The sequence below is a fragment of the Phacochoerus africanus genome, chromosome 3, assembly GCF_016906955.1.
Source record: "Phacochoerus africanus isolate WHEZ1 chromosome 3, ROS_Pafr_v1, whole genome shotgun sequence".
NCBI classification, from domain to species: Eukaryota; Metazoa; Chordata; class Mammalia; order Artiodactyla; family Suidae; genus Phacochoerus; species Phacochoerus africanus.
The window spans coordinates 107,819,386-107,846,169 of NC_062546.1; positions in this window are offsets into that span (position 1 = coordinate 107,819,386).

Below are 26,784 nucleotides of genomic sequence, written 5' to 3' on the forward strand. Positions count from 1 at the left end.
AGCCACAACAGGAACTCCAAAACCCAACATTTTGTAATTGCATATTCCCTCTCATAAATCCCCAGATAATCCAATTCTTCAAAACATAAATTTCCCCAAAAGTGTAGTAATAAAAATTTTAAAATATGAGTGACCTGTCTTCTTAAAAGGTTCTATATGTTCATCTAGAAAATTAGTAAAATTCTCTCTAAAAATAAATTATGTAAAATAGTACATTTTTGCTGTTGTAAGATGAACCAAAAACTTGGGATATTGACAAGTTTGTTTTCATTTCTGAAACCACTTCACCAGAGGTATTCTGTTCCTAGTGATTAACAAAATAACTAAGATACTGTTGGATCATTCACTCTCAAATATATATTGGCTCCCTCCTCAGGTCTTGAGCTAAGTGACTCATCACAGATACACTAACCTTTACTTAAAAATATCTCAGCAAAGTTGGAAAAAAAAAAAAACAAAAAAAAACATACCCATAGACCTAGAATGTTGTTTATGACACTCCTGTTAAATCTACCAATGGATTAAATAAATGTATTTAATTACATTATTGTGTTTCTCCTTTTAAAGAACAAATTCCAGGATTTCCTGCCCATGACTTAGCAGAAACAAATCCAACTAGGAACCATGAGGTTGCAGGTTCGATCCCTGGCCTTGCTCAGTGGGTTAAGGATCTGGTGTTGGCATGAACTGTGGTACAGTTCACAGACGCGGCTTGGATCTGGTGTTGCTGTGGCTATGACCTAAGCTGACATCTATAGCTCCAGTTAGACCCCTAGCCTGGGAACTTCCACATGCCTCTGGTATGGCCCTAAAAAGACCAAAAAAAAAAAAAAATTAAAAAAAATAAATATTCTAACTGAATAAATTTGAAAAGTTGTACTGGCTTTATTCAGTGAATCATGCATTGTTCATCCAGTCTAGCAGATAGAAAGGAGCTCCGAAGAGCTATGCAATTCCAGAGGACTTTATACAACAACGTGAGCAGGAAGAAGGAAGTTAAAGCTGGATCACTTCCCTTACCTGGTTGGTCAAAGCTGGATCACTTCCCTTACTTAAAGCAGGGTGAATTCTCGGAGCCAATCAGGTACCTTGTGCTGAGTAAGCAGTTGCTGATTGGCTATCCCAGGCCTTCCTTTTCTGAGAGGACAGAAGTTAGACTTGTCTGTTTTGCTGACAAGGAATTTTGCATGAGTGACTCTCTTGGGCCTAACCTCATTTCTTTAACACTCCAAAAGAAAAAAAAAATTCAAAATGGTTAATCAAAAGTAAATTTTTTTTAGGATTAAATGAATATTGAGTTTATAATTTGGGAGTTCCCATTGTGGCTCAGCATGTTACAAACCCGACTAGTATCCATAAGAATGTAGGTTTGATCCTTGGTATTGCTTCCTGGGTTAAGGATCTAGTTTTACTGAGAGCTGCAGTATAGGTCACAAGTGTGGCTTGTATCTGGCATTGCCGTGGCTGTGACGTAGGCTAACAGCTACAGCTCTGATTCAACACCTTATCCAGAAATTACCATGTACCACAGATACAGCCCTAAAAAGTAAAAAATAATGATAATAAAATAACCTAGGTGGTTAAAAATAGCATGAGTTCCAACCCTTTTTTGTCACTTTTTATTAGTACAAATTGTAAACAAAAGTTTGAAGGAAAAAAAGACTAGCTCTGTACCCACAGCATCCTGTCAAAGCAGAGGACAAGTGACAGCCATTTTCTTGAATAATCCTTGCATTCTCTCTGTGTGGGTCAAATAGCACAAGATTTTATTTTACAAAGATGGACTACAGAAGCAGCATACAAAAGTAGAAAATACAAAAATACAGTTTATACTGAGTTTGAATCTCTATCTCTTTGGAAAATGTGTTTAACTTTTCTATGTCTTTACTATAATTATAAAATGAGGAGACTCTTCCTCCCACTCTCTCATTGAGGGTCGTTTCGAGAATTTAATGAGGTTATGCCTCATAATGCACTTTAAATACTCCTGGGTACTCAGTAAATATTAGCCATTTTTCCAACTGTGTTCTACCAAAGTAAAGGGGGCATTGTTGCTCAGTACAAGTTCACTAGAAAGGCAGGCTTTTCAGTACTGCTTTATCTGCTGCATCAGCCGATGTTATCCAGACATGAGTGAGCCTTCTATGTTTTAAAATGCAAACAAATAAATAAAATAAAACATCCACTGAAGACACAGTCCTTTGAAAACACTTCAATGGGTGAATGAGAAGTAAATGCCAGTAAAGAATTCATTTTTTTTTCTTTTTTTTTCCCCTTTTTAGGGCTGCACCCATGACATATGGAAGTTTGCAGGCTAGGGGTCAAATTGGAGCTGCAGCTGCCAGCCTACACCACAGCCACAGCAATGTGTGATCCAGTTTGCGTCTTTGTTCTATACCACAGTTCATGGGAGCACCAAATCCTTAACCCACTGAGCTAGAGCCAGGGATCAAACCCATGTCCTCATGGATACTAGTCAGGTTCATTACCACTGAGTCACAGTGGGAACTCCAAGAATTCATTTTGTATCACCTGGTAAGTCATATTGACAATAATACTTCTTCTTTCTGTACTATGGTGGGACACTCTATACCAAGGGAACAGACTCTTTTCTCCAAGTCCAAGGGCCAATCAAGGAACAATATCCTGAGGTAGAGAGAGAGAGTGCAGAGCAAAGGCATCTGCTGACCTGTGGTGTTAGCAATGACTGAGGATGTGTCACTCTCAATAGAGCTGGTACTAGATGTTCTCCCCCAAATGTGTGACTTTACATATTTCTAGACATCTTTTCTTCTCTCTTTGGGACCTCATAACTTTTCAGCCAGTACCTCACTTTGGGGTATTTGCGCCACCAAGATGGTTTAGTGTGACGAGAGTGTGAGTTGAAGGCAGGAGAATTGGTCAATGAGTGAGGAAATGCTATAGAACTAGGCAAGAGTCCTGACACATAGTCTAGGAGGCTAAGTATAGATTATGTATTTCTCTTAAGGACAGCATGAAGTATGGAGAGATATATGCAGGAAATAAACATGGTATAATTCAAAATTAGAAGAAAAGAAAAGGTGACATTGCAAATATAATCTTTATGAAAAGCATGAGTTTATGAGGAAAAAAAGAGTGGGTTTGGTCTTATCAGTGAAGATGAGTGTGTTGGGTTTGTGAGATAAAGGTCCATTGTTCTTCATGTAAAGTAAGTAAACTAGTTTGAAGCATTTCATAGACATTAGCATTTTTATTTATAAAGACCTTAAAGGAAGGGTTGTAATGAAATGAGATGAAAATGGGTTATCTAGTCAATGGTAAAAATAAATTTAGGATAAACCAATATTGCAGCTGGGAAAGAGTTGCGGAATTGTTGACTTGCTCTATGACTACAGGCTGAGAACTTGCAGTATATTTTTATTAAATTGTTTCATATTGCTTCAGGACTGCAAAAGTTGATAGTAGTTAAACTCAACCCTGTCACTCTGGATTAGGAAATCTGCAAGCCAAGGTGTGTATGTATTTGCAAGAGACATAGCGTTCCTGTACTTTGCTATCTCATTAAGATTAGTGCTGTAGAAGTGGCCAACCCACAATTAAAACTGTATTTTTCATTGTACTGAGCTGTGGACCATGACTTTGGGGATTGTGTCCTGTATCACAGGAGACACTAGACCTTAAATGCCTTACCAGTAACAGTGTAAATGAAACCAATAAGATGTCTCACTACAAAGATTAGTCCTGTTTAAAACTGAAAAGTTGTGTGTATCTTAGAGAATTAAAAGAACCTTAAATGTGTAAAATCACAGTGCCCTAGAATGTTAGAGGTAGAAGGCACCTTTGAGTAATCAGCTCAGTTGAGGTTAGGTGACTAGTCTACAATCATAAAGCTAGTTAGTAGCAAGAATTGTTTTACAACTCATGCTCTCTAGTTCTCCATTTCTTAGGTCTTAGTACCTCGTCAAGGTGCTCCTCAGGTAAAAAGTCAAAGTTTCTCTATTTCCTATTCCAGCTTGTGTCAGTTAAAAAACTAAGTAGGTATGTGGGGAAGAATAAAAACACAGTGGCACCAGCCTATGCAGTGTAATTTGATGCAAGGCCATGTGCTTTGAATTCGCAAAGAATGCTTGAGTGGGTACATGGCTTCTGCCCTCATTTATGTACTATCTAATGAGAGAAGTACTTCCTTTATACAGGCACCTCTAAGGCACCATTCATACAGAACTGAAAGGTAGGAAGTGATGAATGCCATGAAGGATTCATTGGTCGTGCAGCACAGTCATTCGAAGAAAGAGGGGATTATGTCCAGTCAGTGGTATAGGGAAGATTTGCAGACAAAATGTTGTCTCATAAGAGATGGAAGAGATTTGGAGATATGGTGAAGAGGTTGATGGCCAATTCTGGGGGGGAGGCAGATTGGAAGAGGAAACCCCATGGTTGGGAATAGCAAAGAAGCAAGTTTGACTGTGACTGGGGAGATTTAAACTGGACCCTACTCTTCCGTGTCTGTGACACCAGAAGATATTAAACTTCCTTCTTCCTCAGCAGCTACAGTGAAAATGTCTTACCCCTTCCTGTGTGCACTGCTACACACATTATCTCATTTACAGTACAGTAACCTTACGCAAGAGGTACTGCTAGTACACCTATTCATAGATAATGAACCTAAAGTTATATTTAGTTAAGGGCTCACAGGTAGAACGTCGTATTCTGCCAAAGGTAGAAACAAGCCACAGGTTAGACTGTGGCTTCAAATTCATCTCAGTCTCTTCCCCAAACCCATACTTTTCCCCTTTTTACAGTTCATCTGCTCCCCATATGATTAGTTAGATTACAGCAATGTGTAAGAATTTGGGTGGGAAGAATTTTTTTGAACACAAAAGGAAGTGAAGAGAAAGAGTTGATTTTTTTTAAAAGAGGAAGTATTAGTAAAAATAGCAGGGCTCATGGTCAGATTACCCAGGCTTGAATTCTGGCTTTGTTTCCTCAACCCTTCCACTAGTGGTATGATTTGAGAACAATCTCACACCCCCTCTCACAGCAGTGAAAAGCTAAGGTCTTGGGCCATAATACATCCACTTCCTCTTGTCTCTAGGATTTATACATCTGTCAACCAGGGTTATGCCTGACCCATTGGCTTTTGCAGTTGAAGTCAAGGACTATTTTATCAGATAGAACCCTGCATGACTCAGTCTCAGCCTGGGGACTCAGAGCTCAACAAGGACAGTTCTTTGTATGGATGGGTGACAGTCGCAGTCTGCTCTACAGACTGGTCCAGAGCCTGCCTTTTCAATTGCTTTTGTTTCCCCATAAAGCCATATTGGGATAGAAGGTGGAGCCTCAGGAAAGCTACGGCTTGGTAGGTTCAGTTTTCCTTTGCCTGACCATGTTGGGTCACTTCTCTACTGATGGCAGTAGAAGAGAGCCTGAGTTCCAAATAAGTGTAGGGTAGGCAGGAGGGTAATCAATCCTCCACGTCTAGGGTTTTCCCAACCAACATATTTCACTGTCTTTTGTATCTGACCTTGGCATTTTTTCTCTCTCTCTCTTCTCTCTTTCTCTCCATTCCTCTCCCCTTTATCTTTTTCTCTTTCTTTCCCTCCCTTTCCCCTCTCTCCCCCTGCTACCTCTTCCACCTCATCATTTCATAAATCCCTTTAGTCAGAAATTGGTTGGCTTTCCTCTGCCTTGAATATCCTTTAGCAATTAGAGAAGACCCAAAAGCTAGATGACTTAGTTTGGGCTCTTGATATAGTAATTGATGGGGAAGGCAGTGGGGATTATGTACATTTGCATCAGCAGTGGAATATTCCTTCATTCTTCCTGTCTCTTTCAACATTTGAGCCCTCCCAGGTAGGTGAATTCCAACATGATCTCTGGACTTAGGAAAGTATAGTTACATTCCCAGAAGATTCATCTTGGGTTGTGTGTGTGTATATATATGTATATAAATACACACACACAACACACACACACACACTTACATATGTATAGGTATGTTAGTAGATTGCTCTATGGTTATTTTATTCTTCCTGATTAAATGGAAAACGTATCCTGGACATTAAGGACTATGTCTTCTATTTGTTATTTTCCTTTCTGCTTGGAACACAGTAGGAAATCAAAGAGCACTCAGAAACTCACTGAATTCTTAAGGAATTCTCCCAATTTGTTTTTTCGGTTCACTTTCTTTTTCATTGTTCTGATGTATAAAGAACTACAGAAATATAGATCAGAACCAATGTTGACATCAAGAATTTCCCTCAAACTGTTGAACAGGACAGTGCAAATTACATACTGCATCAATTCATAGAGATTTTTTGTTTTTTTTTTTTCTCCCTCTTTCTAAAGTCAAATGTGAATGCTAATTAACAGTGTAGTTGTGAACAGTGCCTTAGGGTTATTGCCTCCTTTGGTAAGATAAATGAATAGACATTTTAAAGAGAGCTGGGTTTTTAAAACTTAAAAGTTTAATTGTGTTTCTCATCATTTTATTTTCTTATAATGGACTTGGCCATTTATTCAGCATGTAGGAAAAAAAAAACAGTATTAAAAATGGCAAAAATCAGGCTCTGCTGTAGAGGTATTGCAATCTATTTGGCCATTATCTGTATTATAAAAACAGTCCATGGCAGTAATGTAGATGTAATGACCTAGGAAGTTATAATTCTAAATGTGTAGTGCTGTGTTGATTCAGGTATATTAATTAGTGTGTGCAGTGGGTATTGGTAGTATTTCTCACTGTTAAATTTAGTGTTCCTATATTTCAGTGCCTTTTTGATGTTTAAGCTTTTAACTATTAATCACATTTTATGATGCTAAATCTACTATAGAATTATCAAGATGTATTGAAGCAAACCGTGTTTTTAACTTTCTAAAGAAAAGTACAAAAATATTTTGTGGGAGTTCCCCTCATGGCTTAATGATAATGAACCCAACTAGTATCCTTGAGGACGTGGGTTTGATCCCTGGCCTTGCTCGGTGGGTTAAGGATCTGGCGTTGTCATCAGCTGTAGTGTAGGCCACAGATGTGACTCAGATCCCACTGTGGCTGTGGTGTAGGCTAGCAGCTGCAGCTCCAATTCGACCCCTAGCCTAGAAACTTCCATATGCTATGGGTGTGGCCATAAAACAAAACAAAAAAAGTCCAAAAAAATGTGTTTTCATATCCGTAAAAACAAAATGCAAACGCAAAACATACATACAGTATTAAACACATGAATGTAAAATAATATATCCGTGTATATTGGCCTGCTAAATCAGTTGGCAATTGAACTAATAGTGTTTTCGTTTCAAAAAAGAAAATATTTGTAAATTGAGTCTCATAAGATACTTGTCATTCCACTTGCTTGGGGTATAGTGACAATTTCCATTGGCTAATGAAAAGAAAACTAATTCAGAGGAATATACACATATAAATGGATGTCATCAGAGGAATAGTAAATCAACCAATCCAGAACTTAACTATTTCCTTGGGTTGTATTACTAGTTCTCCTCATTTTAGGCAAGTGGTCTGCCCAAAGACAGATTGAGATAAGGCAGAATGGTAGGTGGGCTCACTTCAGGGCTTGGCATTATAGTGGCCCCAGTTCAAGGAGCTTACAGATGTTGGCACCAGCATTTGTACCCATATGCCCTGGCAACAATCCATGTTACTTGCTGTTACTGCAGCTACCTTCTTAGGAGAAAACTTTAACATAAATTAAGTGCAATATTATACAATTAGTTTTCCTGGCCATAGTATATAATCATAGTTGTTTCTGAATATGACATACTAAATCATTCATGCTCATATTAATTCAAAAACATCCATCAGATACCTAGTATCTGCCAAGTTCTTGTGAGTTCTGAGGATGCATCAAAGAAAGAGCTATAGAATTCAGACTCTTGTTTTTTGTATTGTTTTATTATATTTATATGCAACTAATTATCATTAATTAGAGTACATTATTTTTTATAAAAGTAAGTTCTTTTGCAAATCCAAATGACTTTTATAGAACACAATATTTTAAAATAGTGAAGTTCATAAAAGACCATGGAAACTCTCAGAAGGGTATAATTTAAATTTTAAGAGGAGTTCCTGCTGTGGTGCAACAGGATCAGTGGAGTCTTGGGAGCACTGGGAACAGGTTTGATCCCTGGCCCAGCCCAGTGGGTTCAGGATCTGCCATTGATGCAGCTGCACCATTGATCACACCTGCAACTTAGATCTGATCCCTGACCCTGGATCTCCATATGCCATGGGGTGGCCTAAAAATAAATTAATAAATACATTTTAAGAGAGAGAAAAGATATACAGGAAAGCCCTTCTTGCTAAGAAGTATATTCTAGTTTTAAGTCAGTACACTTTTAGGTTTTAGAACTTGAGCAAGTCAGTTCTCTTACGAAGAAAATGAGAAGTGAAGGCAAGATTTTATCTAAGGGTTGCTTTTTCCCCTACTCTAAATAGAGTGGCTTTGGAGACAGAAAGCTGACATAAATCAGGGGTAGGAAGTAGTTAGGGGAAATGAAGAGATAGGTTTAGAAATGGAATTCTCCTGGGTCCCACTTTTTTTTTTTTTAAGTAGGTGGCAGTTTTTTTTTTTTCATTTTTAAAGTTTTTTTTTAACATGATTTACAATGTTATAATTTCTGCTGTACGACAAAGTGATTCAGTTCTACATATACATACATACATCTTTTTTCAGATTCTATTTTTTTTTGCTTTTTAGAGCCACACCCACAACATATGGAGGTTCCCAGGCTAGGGCTCCAATCTGAGCTATATAGCCTCGGGCCTACACCATAGCCACAGCAACAGAGGATCTGAGCCGCATCTGTGACCTGCACTGCAGCTCATGGCAAGCCTGATCCTTAACCCACTAAGCGAGGCCAGAAATCAAACTTGCAACCTCCTGGTTTCTCTAAGGATTCGTTTCCACTGCACCATGATGGGAACTCCTCAGATTTTTTTACTATATTGATTATCACAGCACATTGGGTAAATCTCCCTGTGCTGTACAGCAGACCTCCATTGGCCAGTCATTCTATATACCTCTGTGTGCGTATGCCAATCCCAAACCCCTAGTCCATCCCTCCTCCCACCACTCTGTGTCCTATGATAGCCATAAATTTGAAAAGATACCGCACCCCAATGTTCATTGCAGCACTATTTACAACATCCAAGACATGGAAGTAACCTAAATGTCTATTGATAGAGGAATGGATAAAGAAGATGTGGAATATATATACAATGGAATATTACCTAGTCATAAAAAGGATGAAATAATGCTATTTGCAACAACATGGATGGACTTAGAGATTATCATACTAAGTTAGGCAGTGAAAGACAAACATCATATGAGATCACTTATATGTGGAATCTAAAAAAAGGTACAAATGAACTTACTTTCCTGAGTTCCACTTTTAAACTTCTTATAAATGTCTACCTTTGGAAAGAGCTGAACTAGTGAATGAACCTGCTGACTTGTTTGATTTTCTTCTCATTACCACTCCCTATTTCTTCTGATCAGGTTATCTTTCTTAGCTAGTGCGCTGCAGCCTGTGTACAAATACTCTTGCATCCATGCTCTTGAAACACTCTTAGCTGTATATGTATACTGGGATGGGGAGGGCAGATATATAAGCAAACAGCTTCTAGAGTACACTACAAATTTTACACTGAAGAACATATAAATCTACTAACCACCAGCTTGATATTAAGAGAAGGAAAAGCAAGAGGATGAAGCAATCAATTAACTTGCCCTAAAGGAATAAACATCCAGGTCAGACCCTGAAAGAATGTTGAGAAATATCTGAAGAGGTGAAATGGAGACAGACATTCCAAGAAGAGTAAACCATCAGCCACAGTTACATGGAAGGGTAACAACAAAAGGCATGTTCAGAAATGACGCAAGTCCTGTGTGAAGATTGCATGTGCTGTGGGCAGAGGAGGCAGTGGAGGCAGAGGGACAGAGGGGCTGCACTCCAAGAGGCTGCCTGTTCCACGTCTGACATTTGGATTTGGATGCTTATCTAACCATCAGTCTCTTGTTCCAAGAATATTGTCAGATTCTTTTTTAAAGCTAGCAACAGTAGGAGTTCCCCTTGTGGCACAGCAGAAATGAATCTGACTAGGAACCATGAGGTTGTGGGTTCCATCCCTGGCCTCAATCAGTGGGTTAAGGATCTGGCATTGCCATGAGTGAGCTGTGGTGTAGGTTGCAGATGCGGCTTGGATCTGGCATTGCTGTGGCTGTGGTGTAGGCCAGCAGCTACGGCTCTGAATTGACCCCTATCCTGGGAACCTCCATGTGCCACAGGTGTGGCCCTAAAAAAGTGCAGACCCCCCCCCAAAAAAAAAAACAGAAAAAACCTTGCTCATAGCACAGGACACCATAAAACTCCTAGAAGAGAACATAGGCAAAACATTCTCTGACATCAACCTTACAAATATTTTCTCAGGTCAGTCTCACAAAGCAACAGAAATAAAGAGTATAAATAAACCAGTGGGACCTAATCAAACTGACAAGATTTTTCACAGCAAAGGAAACCAAAAAGAAAAGAAAAATACAACTGACAAAATGGGAGAAAATAGTTTCAAATGATACAACTGACAAAGGCTTAATCTCTAGAATATACAAGCAACTTATATCACTCAACAGCAAAAAAGCCAACAACCCAATTGAAAACTGGGCAAAAGACCTGAATAGACATTTTTCCAAGGAAGATGTACAGGTGGCCAACAAGCACATGAAAAAATGCTCAACAACATCCCTGATGATTAGAGAAATGCAAATCAAAACTACCTTTAGACACCACCTCATACCAGTCAGAATGGCCATGATTAATATGTCCACAAAGAACAAATACTGGAAGGGTTATAGAGAAAAGGCTTATTTCTAAGTGTTATGTCGTTTTTGGTGATACGTTGAATAGCTTGTTTTTCCCATCACTTTCAAAAGTTGATTATCCTTGGCATGTAAGCTATTGCTCTTTGCACATTTAGCTTGCATCTATCACATTATAGAATATACATTTGTTTTCAGAATTTCTCAGTTTGCTCAGACTTTATAAGAAGTCAGTATTACCACCAGATTCTAAGGTTAATTTATCTTTTTTTCTTATACCATTGGGTTGGGTGGAACTTTCATTTCAATGCTGAGAATAATGTTAATGATAAATGTCTTTGCTTTGGTTCTATTTTGATGTTAAGAATATGGTTCAGGGAAATTCCTCATCAGGTTATTGGCATATCCTTGTATTTCTAAATTCCTAAACTTAAAAAAAAATAGAAATAGCTATTGAATTTGATCAAATGACTTTTCATCATGCATTAAGATCATATTTTTTTCTCTTTTAATCTATTATAGTATTATGCTATATTAATTCTCCTAATACTGGATAATCTTTTTATTTCTTGGATGAAGTCTCCCAGCTCATGATATGTCTTTATTTTAGTACTCAGTTAAATCCTATTTATTAATAGTTTATTCATCTATTTTGCAAAAAAAATGAGTTTAATACATAGTCTTATTTTCTCTATTCATTTTGTTACCAGAATATTGGTTGTGAATTTCAATTTTTTTAAGTTCTCTCTAATGTTTTGAAAAATACAAGAATTATGTATATTTTAAACAGATATGTGGCACTAATTAAATGGAGGAGCTTTTTAATTCTTTGATTATTAGGATATTTAGGTCATCTACCATTTTCAGTGAACTTTAATAATTTATCTGTTTTCTAAATCTAGGTCCATTAAATTCATATTTATTTAAAAACCTACTTAAAAAATGAATATTTTCAAGCGAGTGTAAATTCTTTCCTTTACCTCCCAATCTGTTATTGTAGACTTTTTCATTATTAATGTGATTTATATTTTATATTTATATTTGTATTTATGCTTTTTGTGACCCTTTGTCAAACAAGCAAATTTTATTTGTTGAATTATTTCGAAGAGTTTAGTTTACTGATAAAGTCCTTTTTTTTGTTTTAAACTTATTAAATTACTTTTCTTTTTAACACCTTCTTCCTCCCACAGTTTTATTGTTGATTTTTCATCTTAAAGAATAATTATGTCAATTTTATACTTTTTGTTTCTTTTATACATACATTTTAGGTCATTCATTTTTCATATGTAGTAATGTGTACATATTATGTATATAGTATCTTCCATATTGTTCATTTCTAAATGTACAATAATTGCAGTATTTGTTTTTTAAAAATCCCAGATGCCAAAAAGAAAGCCAATTATTTTGTTTTTAGAGTTTGTTTGTCCAAAGTATTAGACTTTATTTTCTATCCTTTTGTTTCTAATTCCTGGTTTAACTACATTTATGTCAGAGACTATAGCTTTTATGGTTTTACTTTTCAGGTTTTTTGAGATTTTCTTTGTTTCAATTTACTTCTTACACATATTTATCTAGTATTAAAAATAATATGTTTTCTTTTATGATGTGGGGCAGAACTTTCTCTCCTTACACATAGATATAAGCCCATGTTGTTTTTATTCACAGACTATATCCTAACTTATTTTCATTTATTTGATTTAATGTTTTCTAAGAGTCATGTGCTCTAGTGCAGTCTCACAACCAGAGTTTTGTACATCACTCCCGAGATGCCTCCTAGTACTCTTTGTATATCTCCGTATCATTTTGTTGTTTGGTGTGTAAATGTCAGCAGCTGTGATAGCTTCTTGGAAAACTATACTTTATAGTATAAAAGGAAGGAAGAAAACCTCCTTTCTTGTTTAAATTCAGTGCTACTACTACCACGTTAAGCTGTTTCTTGCAAATAAGCCATGTCATCTTATGGTATTATCCAATTAAAGCCTATACTACATGTGAAGTATGTTTTAAGTTAGAATGTCTTTTAAGGTAGCAGTACTAGGAAGTTTAAATAAAATAAAGAACAGTTTGGTATGATGGTTATGTATGATTAAATGTTGATATTTCCAATATCAGTATTGATTTTTGTATTTAATGTTTGTAAACAGGGTGAGATTTCACTAAAGCAATAATATACAAGACTTATTCCAGTTGTGATAGCTTTAGTTCATGCTTCTTTTCATAAATGTCTAGTACTAACATTTAATGATCCATATATGTACCTTCCCATCTCAGTATACTGAGATATAAAAAATATAATAAAAGTCTCTGTCTCTAAGTTTTAACTAAACTGTTGAAGTTACCTTCTGAGAGTCAAGCTATTCTTGGAAAACCCAGAGTGGTAGTACATTAGTATGAATACTGAAAATTTAATAAAAGTGGTATCTTCAGCCTATCCAAAACATAGAAATTTCATTTGGCATCCAGGTACTTGCCTTCAGTGGGGGAATCTGTAAGGCAAAGAACAAGTAATTGTATTCATGAAAATATTATTAGTAGCACTTGCTGATGAACTTTTAAGTAAGAACCTGATTCTTTACCCAAAATTTGTATTAGATATGTATTTTTGTTGGACTTGGAATTTGTTGAAATTAAAATCTTGTGGTTTTTGTATTTTAATCATGAAAAATAAATAATGCTAATTCCACTGGGTAGTGTGTTCTGCTAAAAGATAAATAGATGTACTTTCATTCACATTAAAAAATTAATTCAACAGGCATTATGATTAGAGACTATGGGTATACGATACTTAAGTTTTCTATTTTGTCAGTCTTTTTACTGATAAAATATGAAAAAAGAATGGAACTGTCTCATAGGATTTTTGCACTGATTCTTTTTCAAGGATTTAGATTAATAAGCATTTTAAAATTATTATTATTAAATATTATTATTATCATCATCACCATCATCATTTTTAGCACTATTTGGAAGAGTAAAAAGAAATCTCTTAGGTAAAACTCCTGAACTTTTCCAAACATGCCATACTAATGGAAAAATATCTCCGTTAATTTGTCATAAGAATCGAGTAAGATGAAATTAGTTCCTAGCCCAATTCCCATCATGTAGTAAGGAATCAATTTAATAGTATGTATTATTATTACTACCGCCTTGTACCAGGTGCTGTGTAAGAAAATATATTTTTTTTAAAGTTGGTGTGAGTTTTTGTTTTTTTTTTTCCCAAAGAATATTTATGTAACACTTATTAGCTGTTAGGGCTGTTATAAGCATATTACAACTTGTTAAATTTTTGTTGCAACCATCTGAATTGAGTGCCTTTATTATCAAGCCCATTTTGGAGAATAGCAAACTGAAGTGTTGAGTGGGGAGTAATTTAGGATTACACAGCTTTAAGTGACAGAGCTGAGATTCAAACTCAGGCAATCCAGCTCTAAAGGTTGTCCCCTAAACTCTGGATGACATTGTCTCTGAGCTTGAGTATAGTTTCCATCTGCTATAGGTCAAATGAATGACTAAGTTAACTTGGTTTCTGTGTCTTATGCCATCAAATACAAATGAGGAAATGTAAGATAAAAACAAGACTAGCTGAGGTGGGTGGTGTTTTGTTTGTTTGTTTTCACTTTAAATTTGTTTTAATTGAAGTAGATTAGTTTACAGTGTTGTACCAATACATACAACTCAACAACAAAAAAAACAAACAACCCAATCAAAAATGGGCAGAAGACCTAAATAGACTTTTCTCCAAAGAAGACGTACAGATGGCCAGTAGGCATGTGAAAAGATGATGCTCAACATCACTAATTATTAGAGAAATGTGAATCAAAATTACAGTGAGGTACCATCTCACACCGGGTGGTGGTCTTGATGGTTACATGATACCATGTATCAAGTATTTGGGCCTATAGCTATACAAGTTAGGTGCTCAATTGATAGTTTACAAAAATTTTATTTCAGCAAATTTCAGATATTTATAAGCAATCTGTAATGCCAAAATTTTTTGTTCATGTTATTGAGGAGAAATTATAAGTCAAAATCTATTCCTGTGTATACCAACTGTGCTACATTTAGTGTTTCTTAATATCTTCAGGCCCAGTCTCTTCATTTAAAAAATCTAGTTCCTGCCATGGCACACTGGGTTAAGGATCCAGTATGCTGCAACCTCAGCTTGTATTCAGTCCCTGACCTGGGAATTTCCATGTGCCATGGGTGCAACAACAACAAAAAAAAACTAGTTCAAGAAAATCATATCCAGAGCTAGACTTAGTAAAGCCTAATCATTGACCCAACTAATGCCTGACATTCTTGGGAATAAAAAAATTTAACGGGAGATGGTTCTTGTAGTGTATTTACAATCTGTGAGAAATGGACATTTCTACAACTAAATGCAAATTACCTAGAAAAAATGTTTGAAATTATTTTATTAGCTGAGACGCCCTTGATTTCCCATAAAACTAGGAGAGATAGCTTAAGCAAAACATCGAGATAAACAGATGAATAAAGGCCCATTCTCAAGCATCAGGTTAAATCTGAGCCTCTCAAAAAATTGATTCTATTTTTAAATGTCAGAAACTAAGACTTCTTTTTTCTCAGTTTTTGAGTGTCTTTCTTATTCTTTCTCTCCTCTATCTTCCAACTTGGTCTCCCAGCTCTGCTTTTCTCTGCAGATTGATAGGCCCTGATATTTCCATATTAGTGGTGATCACTGTACAGCTGCTGGATTTTTATGTGCTCTGTTGCAGCCACCAGCCCTAGGGTGACCTAGTCTCAACTTGAGAGACCCTCTGGGGAAGGAGAGAATGCAGTTTTCACCAAGTTTTGGTTAGGGGTCTGTTTATTCACACCTGCTATAGGGGAGGGCAAAACCACAATAAGTTATGAAGGTGGTTAGGAATACAGTACAAAATATACAGAGAAGCAGAGTCAGGGGAACTGAGGGAGGGACGGAGAAGACAGCTAATATTAAATAGGTTGGTTGAGGTCGTCCCCAGTAGGGTGATATTTGAGAAAGAACTTCAAGGTGAAGGATTTAGCCAAACACATATCTAAGGAATATGTCTATAGTCTTAGAGGCAAGGATTGAGAAGTGTTTCATTTTGGAATGGGAATAGAATGCACATCACAAAAAAACAGTGTGAGGCTGCCAACTAGTGGTCAGAATAATAGGGCCTTTGAGGCAGAGACAGCAAAGGTAATACAGTAATGACTTCAGAATGGGGCAGAGAATGCCTCTGAAGCAGGAGGTTGTGTTTGTGGCTGGTGTTTGCTTTGTGAGGACTGGCTTTTGGAGACCAAGTTGGAAAGTAGATGGTGTTTAGTTAAAGGGAGGCATAAATGCCTGCCAATGACTTAAATTCTTGCAAAGAGAAGATGGCCTGCTAATAGATGAGTTATCCCATGATTCTCTCTAGAAAAATTCATTTAAAAATATGTTCAAGGATAGTGTTCATTCTTTCCTCCGTTCTTTATGTAAATACAGATCAGCTTGTTGTAAATGTTATAGATTTCTCTGGTTGCCAATTAAAAGAGCACACACAGAAACCACCGTGAATTATGGCTCCAACAGTCAGTAACTGTGAGGCCGTAGACAAATCCTACAACCTCCGGAGGCTTCCTTACTTTAGCTTTAAAATTTAGATATTATTTAACTTTATTGACTGCTGAGATGAATTGATTAGATGAGTGTAACTGGTTGACATAGGCAGTCAAAAATTGTGTGTTACCTTTCCTCCTTCTTTTATGCTCTTGGCAAATTCTATACCAGTTTTATTTTTGCTGTTTTGCATTTTGGACAATATGGCAAAGATTCTACCAATATCAACAATATTTAGTAAGTTGTAATGCGATTGTAGAAAAGCATATTTGAATAACAAGTATTTTATGCATGAAGATGCTTGAGAAACAAATTTATCAGTGTATTAATTAAAAAAGAGTTTGGTTGTACCCTCCCTATGTGATACAGCTTGGAATTGGTAGTTAAATTAAGTAAGAAATTTGGAATATTGGTTCAATAGCCAATTAAAAAAAATGGATAGACAAGTCAATAATTCAAAATAATTTGTACTATACTGCTTGTTATCTTAGAGCCATAACTAATATGCAGTTATTTTATTGAAATCACTTTGTTTATAAGGATACCAACTTTTCTCACTAAATTAGCAAAGCACTTAATATATATTTAGTATCATTAGTACTTAATTAAATGCAAAACAGTAAAGCTGTCAATATACATTTTGCTCAAATTGTTTCTACTTTTTTTTAATATAACGCCATCAAGAGTGTAGAAGATTAGGAAGATACAAGAAAACCACAAATGAAGAGACCAGAGGTTTTAAAATTATGCAAATAAAATTTCATTTCTCTTTTTCCAAGTTTATGTAGGACAGCAAATTTGTTTTATGTGATGTTTAGACCTTCCTGTCATATCACATCCATTTATATTTCACTGAAGTAAACTTAGTGAAATAATCTCATCCATTGATACAAATCTTAATTTTATGAGGTTTTTGGAACTTAATATTTTCTTCCAGTTATTGGTAGTTTTGACTGGGACATGCAGTGGAAGTACTAAGGACTTGCATGTGGACATTGAGTCGCAGCATCCCCCGCCCCGTCTGCTTGCCCTCTCTTTCCCTCCCCTGGAAGAAAAAAACACAGCAAGTAATAGACATCCAGCATTTCCTTCCCCATCATATTAAGTTCTGTTATTACAAAGTCTTTGTGTCTTAAATAATTTTCTATTAATAAGGAAACTTAGTAAGCTGGAAAAATTTCTATGTGGTATCACACCTTTGTTAACAGCTGTCAGCTCATATAGCTGGGATGATTAATGTGGAATCAAGACAGAGAACTGAAAATTAGCCTCTTTAGAAGTGTGACATAGAATGTAGGTATCTGGGTATATTGAAGGTCATTATGATGGTCAGAATTGAGAATGTTTTAAGGGAAATGAAACTCCTGAAGGAAAAAGGGTAAATAAACCAAAAATGTTTGATGTCCCTGAAGTCTGACTATAATTTATTTCATATTCAGAATTATTGGAAATAGAGTTATTATATAACAATAGAATAAATATTACTATTATCTTAATATTCAATTAAAAGGCATCTGGTAGTACCATTTCCAGAAAATAGTTTTATAAAGTCAAGACCCATCCCTTGCTTCCCAGATCGTAGTCACTTAGTTTCGCTCAAACTGTTTCCTCAAAACTAATAATAAGCGAATTTGTTTCCTTCTTCAGGTTATCCTAAAGAACACAAAAGATTTATACTTACTTTGATGCCAATTGTTCCAGGCAACAAATGATATATTTTTCCCCCCAAGATAAAGTATCTTCCAGAAAGCTACAGAACTGTGCCTAATAAAAACACCTATCTAGGGTGAAGAAAATATCTATTGATTTTATAGGCTTTTGAGTATTACTTTTAAATTTGATGAGATGTCTGCCATGCTGTCCTTTTCCTGATCTGAGAAAAATGAAGAGGCTTTTAGAACTGGAAAATACACGTATTGCTCCATGTGTTGCTTTTAACAAACTGTGTGGTGGTATATGTCATACAGGATTTGCAAAGTGCAGTGACTGCATTTTCCCTGACAGAGGAATATCTTTCAAGCTTAATAATGTAGAATAGAATATTGGCTCTAATGTGTACGCTATGTTCTTTTCCCCTTAGACTCACATAAACTTTCACAGCTACTAGAGAGGACTATGTTAGATAACTTCCTTTGCAAGAAAGCTAGGCTATTCAGCTTTTTGTGAAAGCTTTTTTCTAAAGCCTTGTGTAAGTTATGCTTATTCCCTTCATCTGATGAGGCATGACACTTATTCCTTGGTACTTCTGGCATCCCAGTGAATTGATGGGCAAATCCAGATTTTCGTGGTGAAAGACAGCTAGTGGTACCATCATTGTCTTTTCTTTTTTCATTTTTTTAAAGTTTTATTGAAGTAGAGTTGATTTACAATGTTGCGATAATTTCTGCCATACAACAGTGACTCAGTTATACATATACACACATCTGTTCCTTTTCAGATTTTTTTCTCATGTGGATTATCCCAGAATATTGGGTGAATTCCCTGTGCTATACCACTATTGTCTTAAAATGGAGACAGGCTACAGATAGTAGAGCCTAGGATTCTTCCCACATGGTTCACAGATACGTTCTAATTGTAGCTAATGATTTCAAGGCAAGTTCTAATTGATTAAGTGCATATTACCATCTTTTGCTGTATATATTCTTGGATGGGCCTATCAGATTCTGGAATTCTTTATTCCTTACTGTCTGTAACCTACTGCTCTTCCCTGCCCATCATGAACTGACAGAGCCTAGGAGTTTGAGGTACATGATTTTTCTAGCCTCCACCAGGCTCTGTGTATTAAAGATCAGAATTGAAGGTGTAGAAACTCCTACTGCACTCGAGCCGTGATCTTGACATCTGGATTCAGAGATAGAAGAGAGAAAAGAAGAGGTGGAGGCAGTGATGGAAACTAAGAGGCAAAACATGGAGAGATGGATAAGAATGGAAACACACTAAGGCAGTTCGTCAAGTAGAGAAGGAGGTGGTAACCACAGTGACGTTGTGATAGACTGTTCTTATTTTTGGTGTTACAAAGATTCTCGACTTGACTTTGTGGTTAAGACTGGGGCCTCAAACTTCCATTCTATTTATGTCACCCCTAGTAACATCATTGATCAAGCTCTCCTTAGGCTGTTTTTCTTGGTCATAATTGAGGCACAGGAACTTTGGGTGAGGCTAAAAATCTGGGGTCAACATAACCCCAGTTTCTCTGAAGTCTCCCCAACTCCCAAAAACAGTAAGGCTGAGTGTCCTCACCCACCTAAGACCACTCCAACCTCTAAAGCCTTCCCCCTCTCTCCGCTTGTTGTTTTCAAAGGGACTTGGAACAACCTTCAAATAGCAGACTGCAGAAAAGCAAGCCAGGCCAAGAAGTGTCTTCCAAACAACTTTGACTTTGGGGTTTAATAAAACAGATCTCTTCTGAGGAGAGGTGCTCAAAGATAGCTTGTGACAAGTGTGGGGGTGGAAAGATAAAATTCAGTGAGAAATAAAATTGTGTATGTACCAATAAATTATTCTGACAGTCCTGAGCACATTCTCCATGTACCCTTATAACTTTTTCATGAAATTTCTACACTAAGTAGAATAATGCAGTATAGTAATAAGGCTGGGTCATCATTACATTTCAGAATGTGTGTGCTGTCTAGTGCTGTGGGATCCCACTGCTGTCCCAAACTGAATGCTTCTGCTCTTAAATATCATCTGATTGTGCTTTTAAACTATGCTAAGCTGCTCCCATAATGGTGTTTTCTCCTTTCCTAGGAGATAAGAAATTGCTGCCAGAACAACCCAGAATTTCCTTGCATTTGTTCCTTTGTTTTTCATAATGAAAAGAGCTTCATTTGCTTTACCTTGTAGATAATTGTTCAAAACTCTGAAGGCATGAAATGAATAAAATTAGGACAATGTATTACCTAATTGAAGCCCCTGTATCTAGCTGTTTTTGTGATTATAAGATCACATGCAAATTTTATATGTATACAGATGATTGCAGTGGGCATATATATATACACAATCAATTCTGCTATAATGCTATATGCATTCCCCCAAATCACTATGCTATGCATAATTGGGCAATAAAAACCACAGGGCTTATGGAAAAGTGATGCTGGGCAAAACACCATTTTCATCAGTGACAAACTAAATACAGACAGACAAGAACCTGTCAAAATAGCAGCATAGTTTTACTGATAAGGAAGAGATTTAAAATGCATAATTACTACCGTAAATATGACACTTTACCTTCTTAAGAAAATTAAAGTTTTTGAGGACCTCTGTGGAGGTGAGTGTTGGGAGAACTTTTGTTTCTCAGTGATCATAAAGTTGTGGAAGGAGAGTGATCTGAAATTGGAAAGTAGTTTGTAACACCAGTTATGGATAGATGTGGGTCACGGTTCTGAGCACCAAACATGGCAGCTAAGTCATCCTGTGTAGCCTTAAGTCTCGGTGCAGATACTTGTTTTCACTTATAACTCCTTTAAGGCTTATGCTTATAAAAGATATTTTATTTTATCAACATTTTATCCCATTTGAATATTTGATCCAATGTTAGAGTTTTCTTCTTTAAAGACTGCATTACTGTCAAGCTTTTTTTTTTTTTTTTTTTTAACTGCTATGACTCTCTTGAACCAGCAGCTTTGCTGTATGGCTAAAAGGTTTGAAACTATAGGGGCATTTGAAACTACTACAAGTGCAAGATTTGTCTATGTCCCTTTCATGTCTAAACTCATAGATAGTGATTTACTTATCACATGCAATGCTTGGCATTTTGCACCAGGATGCTGAAACACATTTGAGATGTGGACTTTTTTTTTTTCAATACATATAGAAAAGTTCACAAATAAGAAAAGTATAACAAAACACAACCATGTAGGATAATACATGCAATGAATGAGGTAGCTGGTAAATGTTTGTGGTGTGTACATGTGGACATCTTGTGTATTCCTGGGATCAGCTGGCAGGATTTCCAGTTTCACCTAACAATTTTATTGAGGACATAGCACATGAAATCCCTCAAAATTCATATTTTCCAAATGTTTCCAAATATATCAATAACATGGAAACAAAACTGTTTTGTAACAAGCATTATAGATGAAATGATGGTCTGTATGTATATATATTTTTTTTCTCAATATATTATAGACATCATTCCACTGTTTTCTAGCTTCCAGTGATGTTAAGCTCATCATTCAATGAATTATTTTTCTTTTGTAAGTTACTGTTTACTGACAGAAAATTTACAATTTTATTTTGCTTTATTCCTTTTGTTGTTATTTATTCTTTGTGTTGATTGACTGAGACTTGATTGATTGGTTCTTGGAATTTGGTAGGTACCTTTTCTTATCAGTCCTGACTGGAAATGAGTTACGTCTCATTGAGTATTGTTTTCAGGTCAGAGGTACTAGGTATTCATTATAGCTTTATTCCATTTATTCCCTTTTCTCCTTCTAAAATTTATATTATTTAAATATTGAGTCTCTTAAATATTCCAGCTCTCTTCCAATCTTGTAACTTTGTCTCTCCCAGCCAATACTCCAAGAAACCCTGGATTCTTTTAATGGAGAATGATATTTATGTCTGCCTATTGTGTTTGAGATGTAATTGGTCCCAGACCCACTCAGTGGTCAGAGCTGGGGAGAGTGTGTGTGTGTGTGCGCGCGCACACGTGCACATGCATGTATGTGTGAGTGTGTGCTTGTGCGTGTGTGCATGTGGTAGACCTAGAGATGGGTATCGCTGGGAGCATACTCAGCAGACAGATTTCAGCTCTCAGGTCCTTTAGGGCTATCCTCAATTGCATAGAACTTCTTGGCTCAAATCCATATCCTACTTGAAAAAACCCACATGTAATGATTGATCATTTCAGGAGTATAAAGTCCTGAGTGTTTTTAGGCCAAAGGCAGTAAGTGTGACAGGCTATATATGCTTCAAAACTTTCCTTGAGAGTGACCAAAGATTTGGAAGAATTTGATTTTTCCCTTTGCTCACCTCTCCCCACCCCTTACCACCTTCTACAGGTATTGATTGCTTATAAATATCTTTTATATCAAACTCTGGCTTAGCATTTGCTTCTAGAGAACCCGTATCCTTTCAGATAGATGGATGATAGATAGATAGATAGATAGATAGATAGATAGATAGATAGATAGATAGAAGTAATTTTTAGACTTACCTGTAAGTGTAAGTGAAAACTATGGGTTCACAATGATACCTACCTTTTCATGGTTTAAGCTCCCTTCACAGACATAAAATGTCTCCCTTTATCCTTATATTTACTTATTTGATCAGCACCCTTGCCTGTAATCAGGGTCCCAATCTCACAGCCATCCACCCTCCAGTAGTGTAGACATTCACTTCACCCCATCCATGAGCCCCAGCTTTGTTCCACCCTAATAGCTGCTTGGGCTCCAACATCCCCCAGCTTGAAAATAATCTTCTTCCACTCTTGAGCTGCCACTCACACTCCCACCCCCACATGGATGCCACCACATCCACCTGGGCCCTAGTGTCAAGGGGCCCTCTTATAAAAGCATCCCACCTGCATTCTGCAAACCATTCTGGGTCAAAGTAGCTCACTTCCTTACACTCTGAAGTAGACAGGCAAGTACACTATTCGGTCCTGCCTGATGGCTTTATGACTCAAGTATTTAGGAAGGGAAGATGAATTAACAGTGTGATTTTTTGAGATTCTATCACTGTGTGTGTCAGTAATTATTTTTATTTACTAAGTATTGCTCCATTGTATCATTATACCATGGGTAGTTTATCCATTTTCCTATTGATGGACCCTGGATTTTGAGTTTTTAGCTAGTATGAATAAAGCTGCTCTGAGCATTCTGTTTAAATCTTTGGTGGACATAGGTTTTCATTTCTATTGTATGAATACCTAGGAATAGAATCACCTTATAAGAAACTACAAAACCAGTTTCCAAAATGGTTTTACCATTTAACACTCTAACCAATGTACAAAGGTTCCATTTGCTCCACAGCCTCACCTCATTTTGGATTCCCAGTCTCAGCCAATTCTAGTGAATACATAATTGTATTTCATTGAATTTTTAGTTTACATTCCCCTAATGACTGAAGAGGAAGACATTTTTCTATATGCTTAATGGCCATTTGTATACCTTGTCTATAAAGTATTTGTTCAATTCTTGCATAGTCTTTTAAACTGACATCATTTTTATTTTATTGCATTAAATTTTACTGATTCCTTAGATATTTTGCACACAACTTATCAGATTGTATACATATGTGTATACAGATATACACACACACATATATATAAAGAAAATATTTTCTCCTAGTCGTTGGATTACAGGTTCATTTTATTAAAGACATATTTTTGTGAGAAGCTTTAATTTTGATAGTATCTGGTTTACTCATTGTTTTTCTTCAATGTTAATGTGCTTTCTCTTTTCTTCGTAGGCAATCTTTGCTTATGCCAATGTTTTGAGGACATTTTTCTATGTTTTCTTCTGCAGGCTATATAAATTTATCTTTTAAATTTTTGTCTATGATCTATCCCAGTTACTTTTTTCTGCATGGTGTGAGGTAGAGGTTAATGTATAATTACTTACAGATGAATATCTAGTTGTTACAGAAGCACTTCATAAAAAAATCCCTTTTCTTGTTCAATTGCATTGCAAATTTTTTTAAAAATCAATGACAGCCTATAGTATTTGTATTTGAGAACTTTTCAGATATTTTATTTTTATTAATTTCTCATTCCATTCTATATGCATAGAGAACATATTTATATGATGTCAATATTTTTAATTTTATTTTTTTCATCTGGTTTATTCTTTATCTTTTATTTGAAATGCTTAGTCCATTTACATTTATTGTGGATAGGGTTGCATTTAAATCTACCATCTCTCTGCTTTATCGTAATACAATATTTAATATATAATGGCTTGAGTTTTACTGAAGAAAATTACAAACACACCAAATTATAAGCTATGTTTAAAAATTCCCTCAAATATCTCTGAGATGATGTATTCCTGTGAAAGGTCTGCCCTGGTGAACGAAGTTTAGGAAGCTCTGTTCTAGTTCCTCTTCCATCAGCTGTTAATAGCCTTTCTTTCAAAGTGTTAACTATATTGACCATATTGTAGTGTTAAATATCAGAATATAAGTATCTGATATTTATAGTGAACCCGAGTAGAATCCATGAGGATGCATATTTGACCCTGGCATTGCTCAGTAGGTTAAGCATCTGGCATTGCCATGAGTTGCGGTGTAGGTTGCAGATGCAGCTTGGAGCTGGCTGTGGCTGTGGCGTAGGCTGGCAGCTGCAGCTCAGATCTGACCCCTAGCTATATGCCATATGTGTTACCCTAAAAAGCAAAAGAAAAAAAAGAAAAGAAGGAAGGAAATAAAGAAAGAAAGGAGGAAGGAAGGAAGAAAGAAAAGAGAAAACTCAGCTATCTCCTTATCTATTGAGATTATGTGACTTATACCCCAGAACATGAACTGTGTGAGCTTTGTAGTTGTTTTTACGTATTTCTCCCTAGTAATAAGGTATCAGGAGCTGGAAGTCTTCTCTTGGGAAAAGAGTGAATCTATAATGCAGCTATTTATAAGATAAGATCATTACTGACATAAAGCCTAGTACTCCTCAAGTTGTGAAACTAGACATTCAATGGCATACTAGAAAATAAACTTACAAATTTCCATCTTTCCCATAAAAGCAGCACATACAACTGAAATGACACATACACTGTGTCAGTGATTCCTCTGTCTTAGCATCTTCTATATCAAATGTCTTTTTACTAAATATATTGGGGTTTCAGCTTCATGTATTGCTTTTTCCTTTAATCACGAAGCAATGTCTGAAGTACAACCCATAGATTAAAACTGCTGGGTTTGTCTAAAAGAATATTCTTTGCTTATATACACATGTGTATATTATGTTCACACACACACACACACACACACACACACTTGCATAGCACCAAAGTTCTGTCCCTCTGAGAACTCTGTAAAGAAATACCACTGTGAAATGTCACAGAAGCCATTAAGCTTTTATACAAGTGGCAACTAAACCCATTAGCTTTAGAGAAAGTTAAGGAGAGGGGGAAAAAAAGAACTAAATTTGTGAAAAATGAAAAATGAATCAGAAACAGACATAGGGATTTCCCTTCATGGCTCAGCGGTTAACAAACTAATCCAAACAGGATCCATGAGGATGCGGGTTCGATCCCTGGCCTTGTTCAGTGGGTTAAGGATCCGGAGTTGCCATGAGCTGTGGTGTAGGTTGCAGATGCAGCTTGTATCCTGCTGTGGCTGTGGTATAGGCCAGCAGCTGTAGCTTCAATTCCACCCCTAGCCTGGGAACTTCCACATGCCATGGGTATAGCCCTTAAAAAAAAAAGAAGAGTCAGACATAGAAGATACAATTGCCTTGTCTAGTTGTCTAGATTATTTCTTTTTGAATCCATTTTACTGTTGTTTAAGAAAATTTGTATTGTAACATTTAAAATTTTATTATACCAGCAAGAACACTCTGTTGATAGATTCACTGTTAGTGGAAGACTATCATAGCCATTTTATCAACTATTAAAGAGTCTATCATCATATGTAACAGAGCCATTGATTGATAAAAAACTGTCAAAATTGGAAATATTCTTTTAAATATTCATATGAGTATCTAAAAACAAATTCGATCTTTACAAGGGAAGAAAAGAATGGCCGTTTTATTTATATTTAAAGTATTTTATCCAGGAATGACTATTACTATATTTTCCTGCTGCATTTGTGGGGATCTACAATTGATAGTTGTTACTGGTTCAGATGCCCCACATCTTAAGAATAATTCTTCAATGAACAGAATCAGTAAGTCTTACAAAATAAAGTAATATGGTGCTATAAACCCTCCGACAGCTGGTCTTGAGTTTGCCATTAGGCATTCTTTGTTTTGCTTTGTATCTGGAGGTATAAAGGGCATCCAGGTTACCACAGGGTGCTTAACCTTGATTTTACAAGCCTGACACTGAAATAAAGATTTCATTTTTAAATAATCCATGTAATTTTCTTTAATTTTAGGAAAGATGAGAAAACAACAGTGCAGACTGACCTTAGAGAAAGTGGTTGCTAAAGTTAAGTCTAGTTAAGTTTACTCATTTTCTATGATTTTTTTTTACACATCATTAATTCTTCGTACAGAGAAAATTCTTTTTAGTCTGTCTTCAGCCTGTTTTCCTATCTACCCATTTATACATCTTTGAAACATATAAAAGGAAGCCCTGGACAATTTTTTCATGCCTGAGTTGAGAAGCAATATACTGTTTGTGTACTCCATGATTCTCAAAATTTTGAGATTTTGCAGAGTGGCTAAAATGAACAGATTTTATATGTGAAGCCCAGACATATCAAATATATTTGTGTCTTTGAGAATTATATGTC